Source organism: Merops nubicus, unplaced genomic scaffold (assembly GCF_000691845.1).
Source record: "Merops nubicus isolate BGI_N331 unplaced genomic scaffold, ASM69184v1 scaffold10944, whole genome shotgun sequence".
In the NCBI taxonomy this organism is placed as follows: domain Eukaryota; kingdom Metazoa; phylum Chordata; class Aves; order Coraciiformes; family Meropidae; genus Merops; species Merops nubicus.
Window position 1 is genome coordinate 3,904 of NW_008603705.1, and position 14,983 is coordinate 18,886.

Consider the following 14,983-nt stretch of genomic DNA (forward strand, 5'->3'; position numbering starts at 1 on the left):
TACCTTATTTTCATCCAGGTCTCATCTTCTGTCTCTTTCAACGTTGTCAAAAGATCCCAAAGGACCTTCTGTCCCCTACGTCATCCCAAGGATGGCAACGTGCTCCTGGTGATCAAGGTGGGTGGTTCCAAGTCCTGGCACTGATGGGTCAGCATGGAGGTTTTTGGAAGCACAGAAGTTTGTGGGATGTGGGTCAGGCTGGGAGGTGGCTTCTGAGAGCTGGTAGAAGAGTATGGTGTCTCTCTCTCCAAATATTTGAACTGTTGGGCAAAACTCACCAAAACAGTCATTTAATGCCAACAAGAGCTCCTCCAAACCACAGAAGCCATGTACAGAGTGGAGTGAATTAAGACTGTAAACACCATTTTCAATTTCTCCCTAAGCAAACAAACCTTTATTAACTATTTATAGAATACTTGGTTTTCATTTAACGACCCGTCGCTGAAACATGGTCATTAAACTGTTTTCCACAAACGTTTGTAGGTCTTGATAAATGAATTATTTTTTCAGCTTTTGGGTCTTCATTTTCCACAAGTATCCCTGGGAGCAAACCTCTAGAAGGAATTCTTGTCAACACAGGGATTTGGAATGGGCGTTCAAGAATGTGTGAAAAAATAAATAGCAAATATCTAAGGAAGAAATTTGTTAATTTTAGCTAATTTAGAGTTTGATAATTTGAATTGCTCTTGAATTTTGGTTGTGGAGACTTTCAAAACCTGCCCAGAGGTGTTCCTGGGTAACTTGCTGTAGGTGAAGCTGCTTTAGCAGGTGATCTCCATCTCTCCAGAGGTCCCTTCCAACATTTACCCTTCTGGGATTCTGTGGTTGTTATAACCAGCCATTGTTGGCTTTTTGTTTGTTTGTTTTCCCTTAAATGAGGGGCATCATGAATCTAACTTGCTAATATTATTTCACTTATATTTATAAGCTTCAAATTAGTATTTGGCCACATGTGAGGTCTCTCTCTCTCCACTGTAGAGCAGTAGCACCAGGTTTCTGGGTGGTGTAGCCCTTGTGAAAGTACAGGAAGCAGTACAATAAGAAGGTAAGTTAGGGGTTGACCTGGTGGAGGGAAGTTCTGTGGAGAAGGACCTTGGAGTCCTGGTGGGCAACAAGTTCACCATGATCAGCATCGTGCCCTCACGGCCAAGAAGGCCAATTGTACCTTGAGGTGCATTAAGAAGAGTGTGGCCAGCAGGTCAGGGGAGGTTCTCCAGCCCCTCTACTCTGCCCTAGGGAGGTCACGTTTGGAGTATTGTCTTCAGTTCTGGGTTTCCCCAGTTCAAGAGAGACAAGGATCTACTGGAAAGACTCTAGCAGAGGCTACAGAGATGCTGAGGGGCCTGGAGCTGTGTTGAGGAAAGGCTGGGAGCCCTTGGGCTGTTTTGCCTGGAGAAGACAGAGGGGATCTGATCAAGACTTATGAATATCTAAAGGGTGGGGGTCAAAAGGCTGGGCCCAGACTCTTCTCAGTGGTGCCCAGTGACAGGAGAAGGGGCAATGGGCACAAACTGCAACCCAGGAGGTTCAACCTGCATGGGAGGAGAAACTTCTTTGGTGTGAGGGTGGAGCCTGGAGCAGCTGCCCAGAGAGGCTGTGGAGTCTCCTGCTCTGGAGAGATCCCAAACCCTCCTGGATGTGACCCTGGGCACCCTGCTGTGGGTGAGCTGCTGGAGCAGGGGGTGGAGGAGATGATCCCCAGAGGTCCCTTCCAACCCCACCATGCTGGGATTCCACAATGTGTCCCTTCCCTTGCCCAGAGCCATGGAGCAGTGTCTCCTCCTGCATTTCCAGGGTGCTGAGTGTGGTGATGAGACCCAGATGGGAGATGGCAAAGTTCTCCTTAATGACTGCTGATGTTTCCTTGTGCATAGCCTAACAGCAGCAGACAGAAAAGACTCTTCTCTTGCCCCAGGAAGCCTGGCAGCACAGTATTTCTCTTGATGCCAGGATTATTTTGCCTATGAATCTAAAAACAAGCTCTAAAAATCCCCCAGATTCATCTGATGTTCGCCTGTGCCTGGATGCTGGTACATTTTCCTTGCACAGGTAACTCCCCTACACATTTCCCATTTAAAACAATAAGAAAACTTTCAAATCTAAATATGTGAAATCTCTGCATATAGGATTAAAAAATCTATATTCATTGTGGAAGGAAAAAAAAAAAAGGAAAAGATTACAAAAGACCAAAAGCTCTAGGGTTCAAGCTAATTTTTCATCTTCTCCATGGGGAAAAACACTGGTAAATGTTAAGAAACACCCTTCAAGAACCTTTAATTTGTTTTTCACTCTCCAAGATATAGATTTTTCTCCTTCCCATTTAAGTAAAAAAAAAAAATAAAGATAAATTCCTGTGGGTTCCTAGAGTTATTTGAGAAAATATATATATATATATATATATTTGTATATTATTACACACTTTCTAACAGAGCTTTGATTATGCTGTCAGATCAGCCTAGGCAGAATTTGACTTGTAGCCAGGTTCACTAACTTTCATTATCTTCTCAGGAGGTATTTGCCCCTGTAGATCACAAAATCTTATTCCAAAATCTTGGTTTCATTCTGGTCAGTGGCAAAATCCCCATTGACCCAGCAGGGGCCAGGACGTTGCCACAGATATTTAGTCTTTTAAAGTTATTAGGAATGGGATTAAGTTGTTTTATTTTTGTGCTATCCTGTGATGTTGCAGTTCTGCAAGTTGTTTTGCTGGTTGAGTTCAAGCAGGTGCAAGTGGATCCAGTACTATTTATCAGCAAAATGCAGGGGAAAAAAGTTAGAGCTAGAGATTAGTCCTAAGATTTAGCATGGTCCTAGCTTAAGAGAGGTCTGAGTGTGCTTCTATAGGCACACACACGTGTATATGATGTGTATAAATACACATAAATATGAATATATAACCATACACAGAATTTTGTTAACAATATATTGGGTTTGACTAAATGAATTTTGTAAAGTGCTCATTTTATACTCACTAATAAGTCAGCCTGTCAAGCATCCTGAGAGGAGGTTGGAGCCAGATGGGGGTCGGGCTCTTATCCCAAGGAACAAGAGATAGGACAAGAGGGAACAGCCTCAAGTTGTGCTAGGGGAGGTTTAAGTTGGACATCAGGAAAAATCTGTTCTCCAAAAGGGTTGTCCAGGGCTGTGCCAGGCTGCCCAGGGCAGTGGTGGAGTCCCCACCCCTGGAGGGGTTTCCAAGCTGTGGAGATGTGGGGTGAGGGACACGGGGCAGTGGAGACCTGGCAGTGCTGGGGGAACAGTTGAACTTGATGATCTTAAAGGTCTTTTCCAACCCAAACAATTCAATGGTTCTGTGATTGAATAAAAGTTCAGCAGTTATTCAATACTGAAGAGAGAGACTATAAGACTAAAGACTATAAGACTAAAGCTGTCTTATAGTCTCCATTTTGCAGATGGGAAAACTGAGGGAAATCAAAAAAAAAAGAGGCTGGTGGCAGTGGGTCGTTGCCAGTCTTAGAGCCAAGAAATTGCCCATGGAAATGGCAGTGGTGAAATGGGGGGTTTGGATGTTTCTGCACTCCTCAATCTCTGCTCCACACTGGTGCTTCAAAATCCTCTGCTACAACTGGCCGTGTTTTGTATGCACTCAGAAATTGTCATTCTTGTAGGATCCTGATGTAAAGCCTCAGTTGTACCAAGTGTGAAATTGTGTAGATGTTTTGGTGGACTTAAATAAGAACAGCCCTCCTGCCCTCGAGTGGCAGAGGAAGGTACCTGGACAGGGGTTTGTCCTTGCCAAGTGCCATCACCTGCATCACAGGAGGGTATGGATGTGCCTGCAGAACACTTTGGAGATGGAAAGGGTGTGTATTTCAGTATCTGAGGTTGAACCTCATTAAAAGAACTTCCTACTTCATTTATCAAAGCACATCAGGAGGTTCACCATAGCCAATGACCTCCCATCTTAATTTCTTAACGTTAGTTAATCCAGTTTGTGTTCTACACTATGCGATTTTCTTTTTAGCTGTGCATGTCTTAAACACATGTGAAATGGAAATAAAATCTTGTTCCCATTAAATGAGGGGCTTTTCTTTCAATTTACAGACCATCGACCAAGTCTTGGCCTCCACATTAATGAGTTCCACTTGGATATTTGGAAGTTGCCTTGAACTTGGCTTTGTTCTCCAGGACTTACCCACGCAAGTATTTGCAGGTGTGTGAGAAAATAAGCTCTACATTTAATGAGTCGTGTGCTACATTTATTATTCTCATCTGTCCATGTCCATATCTGGAAAGATATTCACTCTATAAATGCTGTTGTGGCTGGGGCCTTGAGCAGGAGTTTTATACCAGGTGACAGTGGCCCTATGCTTGGGGCCAGCAAAAGATCTGCTGGCCACTTTGGGGCAGAATGTGAGTCATAAATAGGATTTAGAGCAGGACAAAAGGCTTCAGTTGGCATCCTGTCCAATTTCTAGCGTTGGCTGGAGCTAGCTAGGAAGGGAAGACATACTTCAATGTCTTAGAGCATGACTATGAACATCACACGTTGGCAACAGCAGCAAAAAAACACTGAAAAATGCAAAATACAGCAGAGTACTGCAATAGTTGTCCAGTTGATTTGATAAAACCATGATCTGCAGTTAGATGGCAAATTTAGAGCCTGGCCTATGTTTCCATTCGTTTCCTAAGATAGATTTTTGGATAGTTGGTTGGTTTTTGAGATGGGAATGCTATTTATAGGGATACTCGTTGTAGGTTGAAATAGATGTTTTTTTGGAAGGGGTTTAAAAGCACAGCTAAAACAAGAAAATAAACCTCAAGCAAGAACTTAGTCTTCATGCCTGAAATTATGCCATCAGTGAAGTCAGTGGCAAAACTATGGCCTTCAAGAGCTGTAGGATTTGACCTCTGGGCTTTGGAGCTGTGTTGGCAAGAAAGAATAAATAAATCCTGCAAAATGATATATGGACTTCATAATCTGTGCCTCACTTCTTAGGCAGGCTATACAATAAAATATCCTAAAAATCTAGTATTGGCTTTCTCTGTCGAGCTAATTTGTAGTCAAGCCAGCTTAGTACATGCTCTTAAACATGCTGAATAAGCTAAGAAAAAGAAAACTATCAGCAGTGTGTATTTTAAGGGCTTGGACCAAAACTTTTCAATGTCAAAGTGTATTGGATCAAACCCTAATCAGCTGATCCATTAGACACCAGGTTTCTTCAAAATCTGCCCGTGCTTTACTGTTTGGGTGAGATTTGCTGTGATGCCCAATTTTTACCTTCCAGAACACAGGTCTTCCAGAGCTAAGAAGTTTTTCTTCATATAAATTGTAAAAAATAACTTGAAAAAAAAAAAGTATTTTCTTGTTCTCCGTGCCTCCAGTTTTGTTCTGATTAAAACTGAAGGCAAAATATGGGGAAAAAAAATTAGGCTAAAGTGGTTTGATTTAAAAAAAATAAGTGACTGTAAAGTCCTGTCCTCACCATTCTTGAAAGTTTTGTGTGTGCTGGTCAGAGGAGCTGCAAGACAACAGCCCAGCCTCCTCCTTTTATCTCCTGGTGGTGTCTGCTAACAGAGCAGCAAGGGTCCAAACCCAACCAAGTCCTCTGGGCTCATTGTGCTGTCACTATAGAATCATAGAATTGCTTTTATTGGAAGAGAACTTTAAGATCATCAATCCAACTGTTAACCCAGCACTGCCAAGTCCACCACTAAACCATGTCCCTCAGCATCACATCTACACATCTTCTAAATCCCTGCAGGGCACTGACTCCACCACTGCCCTGGGCAGCCTGGGGAAGAAGTTTTTCCAGATATCCAACCTCAACCTCCCCTGGTGCAACTTAGAACAAATCATAGAATGTGTTGGGTTGTGTGACCTCTAAAGGTCATCTGGTCTAGCCCCCCTGCAATTATCAGGGACATCTCCAACTAGCGCCTCATCAAGCCTGACCTTGAATGTCCCCAGGGATGGGGCCTCCACCACCTCTCTGGGCAATCTATTCCAGGGATCTATCCTCATATTAAAGAAGTTTTTCCTAGTGTCTAATCTAAATCTCCCCTTTTCTAGCTTAAATCCATTATCCCTCACCCTGTCACTCCAAACCCTTGTGAACAGTCCCTCCCCAGCTTTCCTGAAGCCCCTCTCAGCTACTGGAAGGTCACTATAAGGTCCCCCCGGAGCCTCCTTTTCTCCAGCCTGTCCTCACAGCAGAGCTGCTCCAGCGCTTTCCTGTGGCCCCTCCCAGCTACTGGAAGGTCACTATAAGGTCCCCCCGGAGCCCCCTTTTCTCCAGCCTGTCCTCACAGCAGAGCTGCCCCAGCCCTTGCAGCATTTGTGTGACTCTGAAACAAATCTAACACTTTACCAAAATAATTAACTATTTTGTTTTGGTAGCTTCTCCTTTTAGGTGGAAGGATGCCTGGAACAAAACCCTGGAGAATGCGGGCGTCGATCCCGCTGCCTCTCGCATGCTAAGCGAGCGCTCTACCACTTGAGCTAATTCCCCTCCTTGGCAGAAGATCCCAACCCCACCTGGCTCCAGGCTCCTGTCAGGAGCTGTGCAGAGCCAGAAGGTCTCCCCTGAGCCTCCTTTGCTCCAGGCTCAGCACCCCCAGCTCCCTCAGCTGCTCCTCCCCACACTTGGCCTCCAGACCCTTCCCCAGCAGCTTCGTTGCCCTTCTCTGGCCACACTCCCACCCCTCAAGGTCCTTCTTGGAGTGAGGAGCCCAAAACTGAATGAGATGCATCCTCTCCAGTGCTGAGTACAGGGGAACAATCGCTGCCCTGCTCTTGCTGGCTGGATTGCACCCAATCACACCAGCATCCCCAAGGAAGTCCCTGGAAGAAGCTGAGCTCCTGGGGCTGCACCTGGATCCTCCATTCCAGCCACCTTGCTTTTACTCCATGTAGCTGCTAACAAATCATGGGGGAAAGGTTGGATCTGGCCTGGATAAAGCAGCTGGTTGTGGTAACAGAAAGCAAATGCTGATATTAGGTTGAACCCCCACATCATGACTGTAGGTGGAACACTGCCAAAAGCTGCATCACCTGGATGTTGGCAGTAGATGTGTTGAAACTGTTAACCTGACGTGGGCATGCTCAGGGGGACAGGGTTGGGGAAGGCTTCTCCACCTCCAAAACACATCCTTGATGGCAGAAACAGAAGTCAGGAGCTCTGAGGAGCTCAGGCCAGTCACTCACATGGATGCTCACCTGGGTCCTGCCCTTGCAAAGCCAAGGAGGAAGACTTGGGCCATTTCCCCTTTCAAACTCTAAATGTTTCACTTGTCATCCTACAACTCCATATGTCTCCAGGACATTCTCACTTCTCACAGACAGGTGGATGTGCTTGGGGGTTGTTCCTGTTTTACAGCTACGTATTTATGTTTGAAATCTGAGGATCTGTTTCCTTCTCCTTCATCCATATTCGATTCATAACTCAGCCAGCCAGTGTGAGGAGGACAAGGAAGTAAATACAGTAATATGACAAGTTTATTTTTATTGGGCTGATGTGTTTGTGATACTGCAGTGCTTCATGTATTTTTCTATATCTGTTTTCTATTTTTTCCCAGTATTTTTCATGGTACTTTCAATGAGTTTGGAAGATCATAGATCTTTTGGAGTTTGAAGACGACCGATTCTCCTCTTGTCTGAGCTCTGCTCTGCATGCTGTAACATCTCCAGCTTCTGTGCTAGTGGTGCCTGTTCCTACCTTCCCATGATATCATTTTTAAGCTACTAGATACATTTTTCACTTATTTTTTTCCCTTAATTAACGTTGCACTCTCAGGTTTTAGATTTCACCCACGCGTTTTAGACTTCACCAGTATTTCGTGTTTATCCCACAGCTTCTTTTTGTCCTTTTGTACATTATTTCTACCTGTTATTTTTAGACTTGTGCTGCTGTGGTTGTAGGAACCTGCCAGGCCACTTCTCAACTCCCAGTTGCATGCCAGGGAGAGGTTTCTCCAGAGGCAATAAATGGAAGAGCAGCTGCCAAGCCTGTGAGTCCAGGGGCTTTTGCTGCACCTTCAACTGCTGAAAACCTTGGAGGCAGGAGAAGTGCCAGGTCTGCAGTGGGAGGGGGAATTGCTGCCCAGAAGGCAGCAGGAGCAGCCTTTAAATGTGCTGCAGTCTTTAGCACCACAAGCAGGTCGATAGGGGACTTTTCATCCTGGTTCTGCTCATAACTATTTTTTTTGAGAGATGTTGTAATTCAGACAGGCATCGATTCCACAAAACCCTTGACCTTTGGTGCTCACAGGGTCGGACCTGATGGCCATTGTGGCTCTTCCTGATATTAAAAACCTAAGAAATGACATCTCCCACTGGAAAACCCTGGTTTGGGAAGCGTGGGACAATTCTTCATGCAAGGAAGGTTCTTCCCTCCCCTCAGACCATGCAGCAGAGCCCATGACCCAAACCATGCAACCAGGTATGAAACTGTGAGTTCACCCTGCTGAAATGCTGAGCCAGAATTTAAATGGGAGAATGAAAACTACTCTTTTGGCAGCCAACCTGCTTCTACTGAAGGTTTTGGGATGGTGTTTGAGCCACATGGTGTAGTGGGAGGTGGGTAGGTGCAAGGCTGGTCAGGATGCCTGGAATGACACCTGGAGTCCTGGGTTTGGTTTGAGGATCCTCACTACAGGAAGGGCATTGAGAGGCTGGAGTGTGTCCAAAGAAGGACAATGAAGCTGGGGAAGGGTCTGGAGCACAGGTCTTGTCAGGAGTGGCTGAGGGACCCGGGGGTTGTTCTGCCTGGAGCAAAGGAGGCTCAGGGGAGAACTCGGTAGACCTGGTTCTGGACAGCTCTCTGAAAGGAGGTTGGAGCCAGGTGGGGGTTGGTATCTTCTCCCAGAGAAGAAGTGATAGGACAAGAGGAAGTGGCCTCAGGTTGTGCCAGGGGAGGTTTAGGTTGGCTATGGGAAAAATATCTTCCCCAGAAGGGTTGCCCAGGGCTGTGCCAGGCTGCCCAGGGCAGTGGTGGAGTCCCCACCCCTGGAGGGGTTTCCAAGCTGTGGAGATGTGGGGTGAGGGACACGGGGCAGTGGGGACCTGCCCGTGCTGGGGGAATGGTTGGACTTGATGATCTTAAAGATCTCTTCCAACCAAAACAATTCTATGAACATTCCCCTATTTGTTTTCCAGTTTAAATGCTCCAGACTAACCAGCTGACAAAACTCTTGGGCTGGAGCTGTGGCCCAACCCTGCCCATGTGACAACCACAAAAAAAATCTCCTATCCTTTTTCTTTTTTCTTCAGTTGGCCACTTGTTTTTTTGGTTTGTTCCAGAAGCAAAACTGGCCCCTAGACAAATCCATCGTGGGGTAGATTACAAAGCCAGGGACATTAAAAGGAGCAAAAGGAAAGCCAAATTGCTTGCAGAAATGAAGATTGCTTGGTGCTTTGCCATGGGAAGGCAGAGCTCTCCGTGCTGCAAGTGATTCTTGGTTGAAAGAACAAACAGTGCAAAGACTGCCAGAAATAAAGCCGTGGGCAGAAATTTTTGGTTTATTATTATGTTTTCAAACTGTAAAAGCTGCCTCCCTGGGAGGTGGAGCAAGGCTTCCAAAGTTCACTGACTCGCCAACCCTGCCAGTGATTCTCCTGACGATGGCACAGCAGGTCCACAGTGGCAAAGCTTAATTGACAAAGATCAAAATCTAATTTGGATAACACCAGGAGCCGAGGGGGTCATGCTCCAAATAGTGCTTGAGCCACAACCAGATGTATTTGTTATTTCAGGGGGAAAATGCAAAAAAAATAAAGATCATTTTGGGTCCCCAAATGAAGGCGGTGCCAATAATAGTGAGAAGCACACGCAGGAAGGTTTGTTCCTGAGGGTGCAATTACTGTGGCTGGGATGTGAAAGGATAAAACATATTAAGTAGCTTTTAATCTAACAAAGGGTGGCCCTGCACTGGGCAGGAATAGGAAAGGAAGATCCTTTGGGCACCTAGATGAAAAATTATCCAACCAGAGCTATTAGAAGAGGGTTTTATGCCAGTGCCTATCCCACGTGTTTACTTGGATGAATATTTCCTTACCTGGAATATAGGTCACTTTTCCTCATCAGGCACAGGCTTCTCATTGTTATTATTATCTATTAATTCCTTCAAAGGAACTAGCAGAACCTGTCCCATGGACTGAAACTGAAAATCAATATTCTGAAGGTCTTTGTGCCATCATTTCCCCCTGTTTTCTGGGATAATGGGTCACGGGCAGGGTGTTTCAGGAGCTGCCCTGTGCCCTGGATCCAACCTGACTCTCACAAACAACATTAGGATGACAGAGGAAATTAAAGGCTGACATTCACAGAGAATCCTGAAGTCTTGTGTGGACTTCAAAGGCTTTCCCCCCCCCCAAAAAAAAAAGGGAAAAAAGTAAATAAGATAACAGAAAATCCTGTAGGATTCTTTTTTATACTCAGCATCATTTGCTGGCAATATAAAGAAATTTTAAGTAAATCTTGCAGCCCTCTTTACACTTTCTAAGGGGAGAACACAGTATTTGACTTGTCCATCTACTCTCTCCCAGCTTCTGTGGGATTTTAGTCCCTCCTCACCTCTGCCTGTGAGCTGGATTTCACTTGCCCCTATAATTTGCAAATCACAGCAGCAGATAAATAATTTCAAGACCTTTCTCTGTGCTGGGAATTGAATTCATGTGAGTGGTGCAACTGGGTGAAGGCACCAGGCAGCTTCTGGTTGTTTGGGCTGTGGTATGGAGAGGTTGTAGGATGTATGATAAGAAGCTTTTAAAGGAGAGATTTTAATGAAAAAGGAAAAATATTTTCTAATGGACAGCAAGAAGGAGGAAAATTGGGACTGAGATGTGAGGTAACCTGGGCTGGGGGGGTGGAGATCTATTTGTTTTCCTTTCTGAGCTTATGAAGGGATTTAGGAAGATTTCTAAAGCTCTGAGGGGACTTAGGAGCACGAGGTCAACTTTTCAAACAGAGAAAACGAGTTCAAAGCCCAAACCTCGGTGCCTTGGTGCTTTTAAGGGACTTCAACAAGCCAGAAAAAAACCACCTCATCCTAATGCTGTCTAGAAAAAATAAATACTAATAACATAAATTAAAGGAAAGAGCTTCACGTGCCCACTTTGGCAGTGTGAGACTATTTAGAGGCTGAGTGAAAGGCTGGTAATGAAACGATTCCTGCCTCTGGCCAGCTCTGGTACCACTTCAGTTCTGCAGTGATTTGGCAAAGCTCTTGTAAACGTTCCAACGACGTTTCAGCTCAGCCTTTGGAGAACAGGCAATCTGTACAGCACGTTAATTTGGCACGTTTAGCAGCCCAGGTCTAGCTCAAAGACTTCTTACTGTTCCCAGTCAGAGGTTAAAGTCATCGACAGGCAGCGTTGAAACGGTGGCAGGAGAGCTGCCTGACCCAAGCAATGGCCTTCCCCCCAGCTGACCCATACCAGCATCAAAAAAGCAAAGCAGAGCTTGAGCTCCACGTTTTTTTGTCATCTATGCATTTTTTTTTGGTGCTGGTTTCTCAGGAGCTGGAGGGTGATGGTTGGGGCAGCACAGGTTAGTGAGAGGCAGGAGGTGGGTTCTCAGCGTGACCCACCGTTGGTCGTGCTTGTCAAGGTCCTGGTGAGACCCCAGGGTTCTTTTCATGACAAAAAAATGAATGGTTTTTCTATCCTCAGAGGTGAAATCAAACCAATCCCATTAATTTCAATTAAAATGTTACCTGTCTCAAGCTATCTCTTTTTTTTTTCACCCTCAAAGACTGTTTAGGGATGGGAAAAATGAAATATTAATGCATTCTATAAATAATATGTGTGAGGTCCGTGGGGACACAGAACCCCCACATCATTAGTTAAATTGATCTGCCTCTCAGATTTTGCAGGAAATCGGGGGGTTGTGAGGTTTGGTTTTCAGGAAAAGTGGCCAAACCTGGATCTGAACTGCTGCATGTCATATAGAGCTGAGGTTTCTGGTGCTGCTGCTTATTTATGGTCATTTTACACGTTATCTCATGTCAGAAGTTTGAGGAGAGGCTTTGGTAACCTTTGTGCACACAATGAATTCTATTTTCACACATAAGGCACTGCAGGATTGTGACCTTTAATGGGAAATAGGTATCAAAGCACAATTAGTTTGCATTGCAGCTAATTGCCTGCGTACCATGATTACAACGTGCTCTCTGCAGTTTCTCAGTGCTCCAAAGACAACGTTTTATTGAATTATTATTGATGTTTTAAACACACCATCACACGGTGTGAGTTGCTTCTAACAAAGCAGGAACTTCATCTGCTTTGTGGAGGAGCTGTTGAGGGCACCTCAGCCTGGTTCAGCTCCTTCTGGAAGCTAAAGCACAGCTTGGTTCCTTCCTCCTTCCCCCAAATGCAACAGAGGAGCTGCTAAATCCAGCAATCTTCTTTCCTTTCTTTTTATTTTTATATACATTTTTTTTTAATAATAACATCAAGTCACTGTATGAGCAACCAACAATGTTTATTAATAGAGATCTCCAATTTTGGAGTCTTTGGTAAATTGAGAACATACTGAGAAAGAATCTTATCTCTCGAATCGTAGGAAATCCATTTCCAAGTTGTCTGTTTTTCATCAAATTAAAATTAGTTTCATGGGAATAGGAGAAGGTTTTTATAATTAGGGAATGGAAATTTGCCTAGGTTATCTTCCACTTATTTGGATGTAACATAAATAACAGGAATGTCACATCATGCCAACGTTTGCTCATCTAACTCAGCACAAATCCTGGGTCAAGTGAAAAAAAAGATTTGAAAACATTCTAGTGCTTGTTGCTGAGAGACCATTTTTAACCACTGGAAGGATCTCACTCAAATCCATGGTTGCACAGAGGAAAAGCTGAAAATTGGGAAGAGTTGCCAGCCTCTCTCAAAGACTTTGCTCAGGTAAAACATTCCCAAGAGTTATCTGCTATATGACTGAGAGTGATGTTCCCTTTCATAGCTGGTCCAGAAATGGGATGGGGGATGATTTGGACATATGTCTCCTTTTCAATGACATTCAGTCAGAAGGAACTAACTTTTGGTTGAGATTTATTTATTTATTTTTAATTTTAGACATTATGATCATCTCTGCTCCCTCTTCTCTCCAGGCCTGTATGAATTATCCAAGCTGGATGGTTTAGGTGAGAATCTGGGAGGTTTGGAGCCTGTTCCCATGGCTGGGAGGTCCCAGTGATGTCTCAGCTTGGTGGTGGCAATGGCTGGAGTGTCTGTCAGCCCTGCCACGGTCTCCTCAAAGGATTTATGCCAACTGTGGTGTGTCTGTGGTGTGTCTGTGGTGGCCTGGGGTCTTCTGCTCTGCACCACCAAGCCACATAAGCCAACAGCATCGCTCACTGCCTCCTGCCTCTTATTCTGTGGTTGACATCCTGCATAAGGGGGGAAAAATCATTTTAGCCACTTATAATCAGTGGCAAAATTGAGGCAGGGAGGAGGAAAAGGGTTTCTTCCCTCTCTGCTAATCTCTACTTGAATTTAAACAGAGTCTCATCCTTGTTGGGGCTACTATGATCCAAAACACAATGAAGGCTACCCTGGTCTCCACAGATACCTCTGGAGACTGCTGGAAGGGGAATTTTCTCAGATATCTTTTCCCAGAAGTTCAAATGTCTCTTAAAAGGGGTAAAGATGTAACCTCAGGTGAAGCATCAATCAAATCATATTTATTGTCACAGGGTGGGTGGCAAAAGAGAGTTTTGGGATCATTTTCACAGTGGGAATAAAGAGAAAGGTCTCAACCTTAGGTTGTTCTTTTTGAGTAGGCTATGTGATATAGGGGACAGTGAGGTGCTCACAGTATGACATGGTGCAAAGAGGAGAAAGTGTGACACTGAATCCCTTCCAGACAACCACCACGTCATATCCCAACCAGCAGAACCACTTTTCTCAAATATTATAAAGCACGTTTTCCAGTAATCCCATTTCTCTCATACATGAAGTCTCAAATCACTTTAAAATAAAGTCCAGTTGGGTAAAATACCGTAAGTGCATTTGCAGAGGCTCCTGTTGGGCATTAATCCTCAGATGACATTTGGGTGACTGTTTCTTTCCAGATTCATTGCCTGAAAACTACCCTTTATCCCCATAAAATCCCCCAAAACTGCCACAGAAAGTCTTTTCTCCTGCCAAAGGGCTGGAAGCTGGAACTTGTATAGGGGAATCCTACAGATCCCAACTCATTCAGCTCTTTGAAATCCTAGGGAAAATTCTACATCAGTGACTGGAGAGACACTAAAATTAAAGAAATTCACTTTTATTTCAAGCTCCTCTGAAAATTATGATGCAGGACATCCCTTTTCCCTAAAATTAAAGCGTGCAGCCTGGTTTTAGTTACTATTCAATGCCCAACTATTCACCTTGGTAAAACTGAAAATCTTTCTCATGGATTTTTCATACCAGGAGCTGTCATTTCTGATTCCTAGATAGACTGTCAGGTTTTTATATATTAAGCACTGCTTGTTTTTCTCTTCCTTTCAGAAATGCCATCCCTGCAAACCCACCACCTCCTGGCATGGATTCTGCACGTGGAGAGAGGCTCCTTGGCAAGGTAGCACATGGAGATTGTAAAACCACATCGAAGAGCCTTGCTGCAGTGCTAAAAGCAGCTCAGGTGTAGTCTTCTCATCTTCCCCTTGGTGAATCCCCCAAATTAATATATTCTATAGGCTTCTCTCTCTCTCCTTCTCCCCTGTCATGTTCTATTTATTTATTTTTTCCCCCCCTTGCCCTAAATTCTGCATGCCTAACCCCTGGACACGGGACTGGGGAGAGCTGTTTAAAATGAATGCCTACAGGCAAAGAATTTCCCAACCTTGAGAACGTTGGGAAACAAAACTGTGCCTGAGTGATGCTCCTCAGGATCCCCAGTCAGGAGCCCGGCGCTGCACGGCTCGGGCTGGAGTGGGAAAGGGAAGAGCTGGTGGCAGCTGCTGAATTGTGCCTGACATCTAATTATGTCCTAGTCCTTGGCAACAGCTTGAAGACAACCTACCTCTTGCCAAT

The 14,983-nt window shown here is 44.6% G+C and overlaps 1 non-coding gene across 1 annotated transcript; it reads right to left on the reverse strand.

Moving 5' to 3' along the window:
• Positions 1-6,400: 6,400 nt before the first annotated feature.
• On the reverse strand, positions 6,401-6,473 carry TRNAA-AGC. Its single transcript has one exon. It is a non-coding gene; the product is annotated as a tRNA-Ala (tRNA).
• Positions 6,474-14,983: the final 8,510 nt, after the last annotated feature.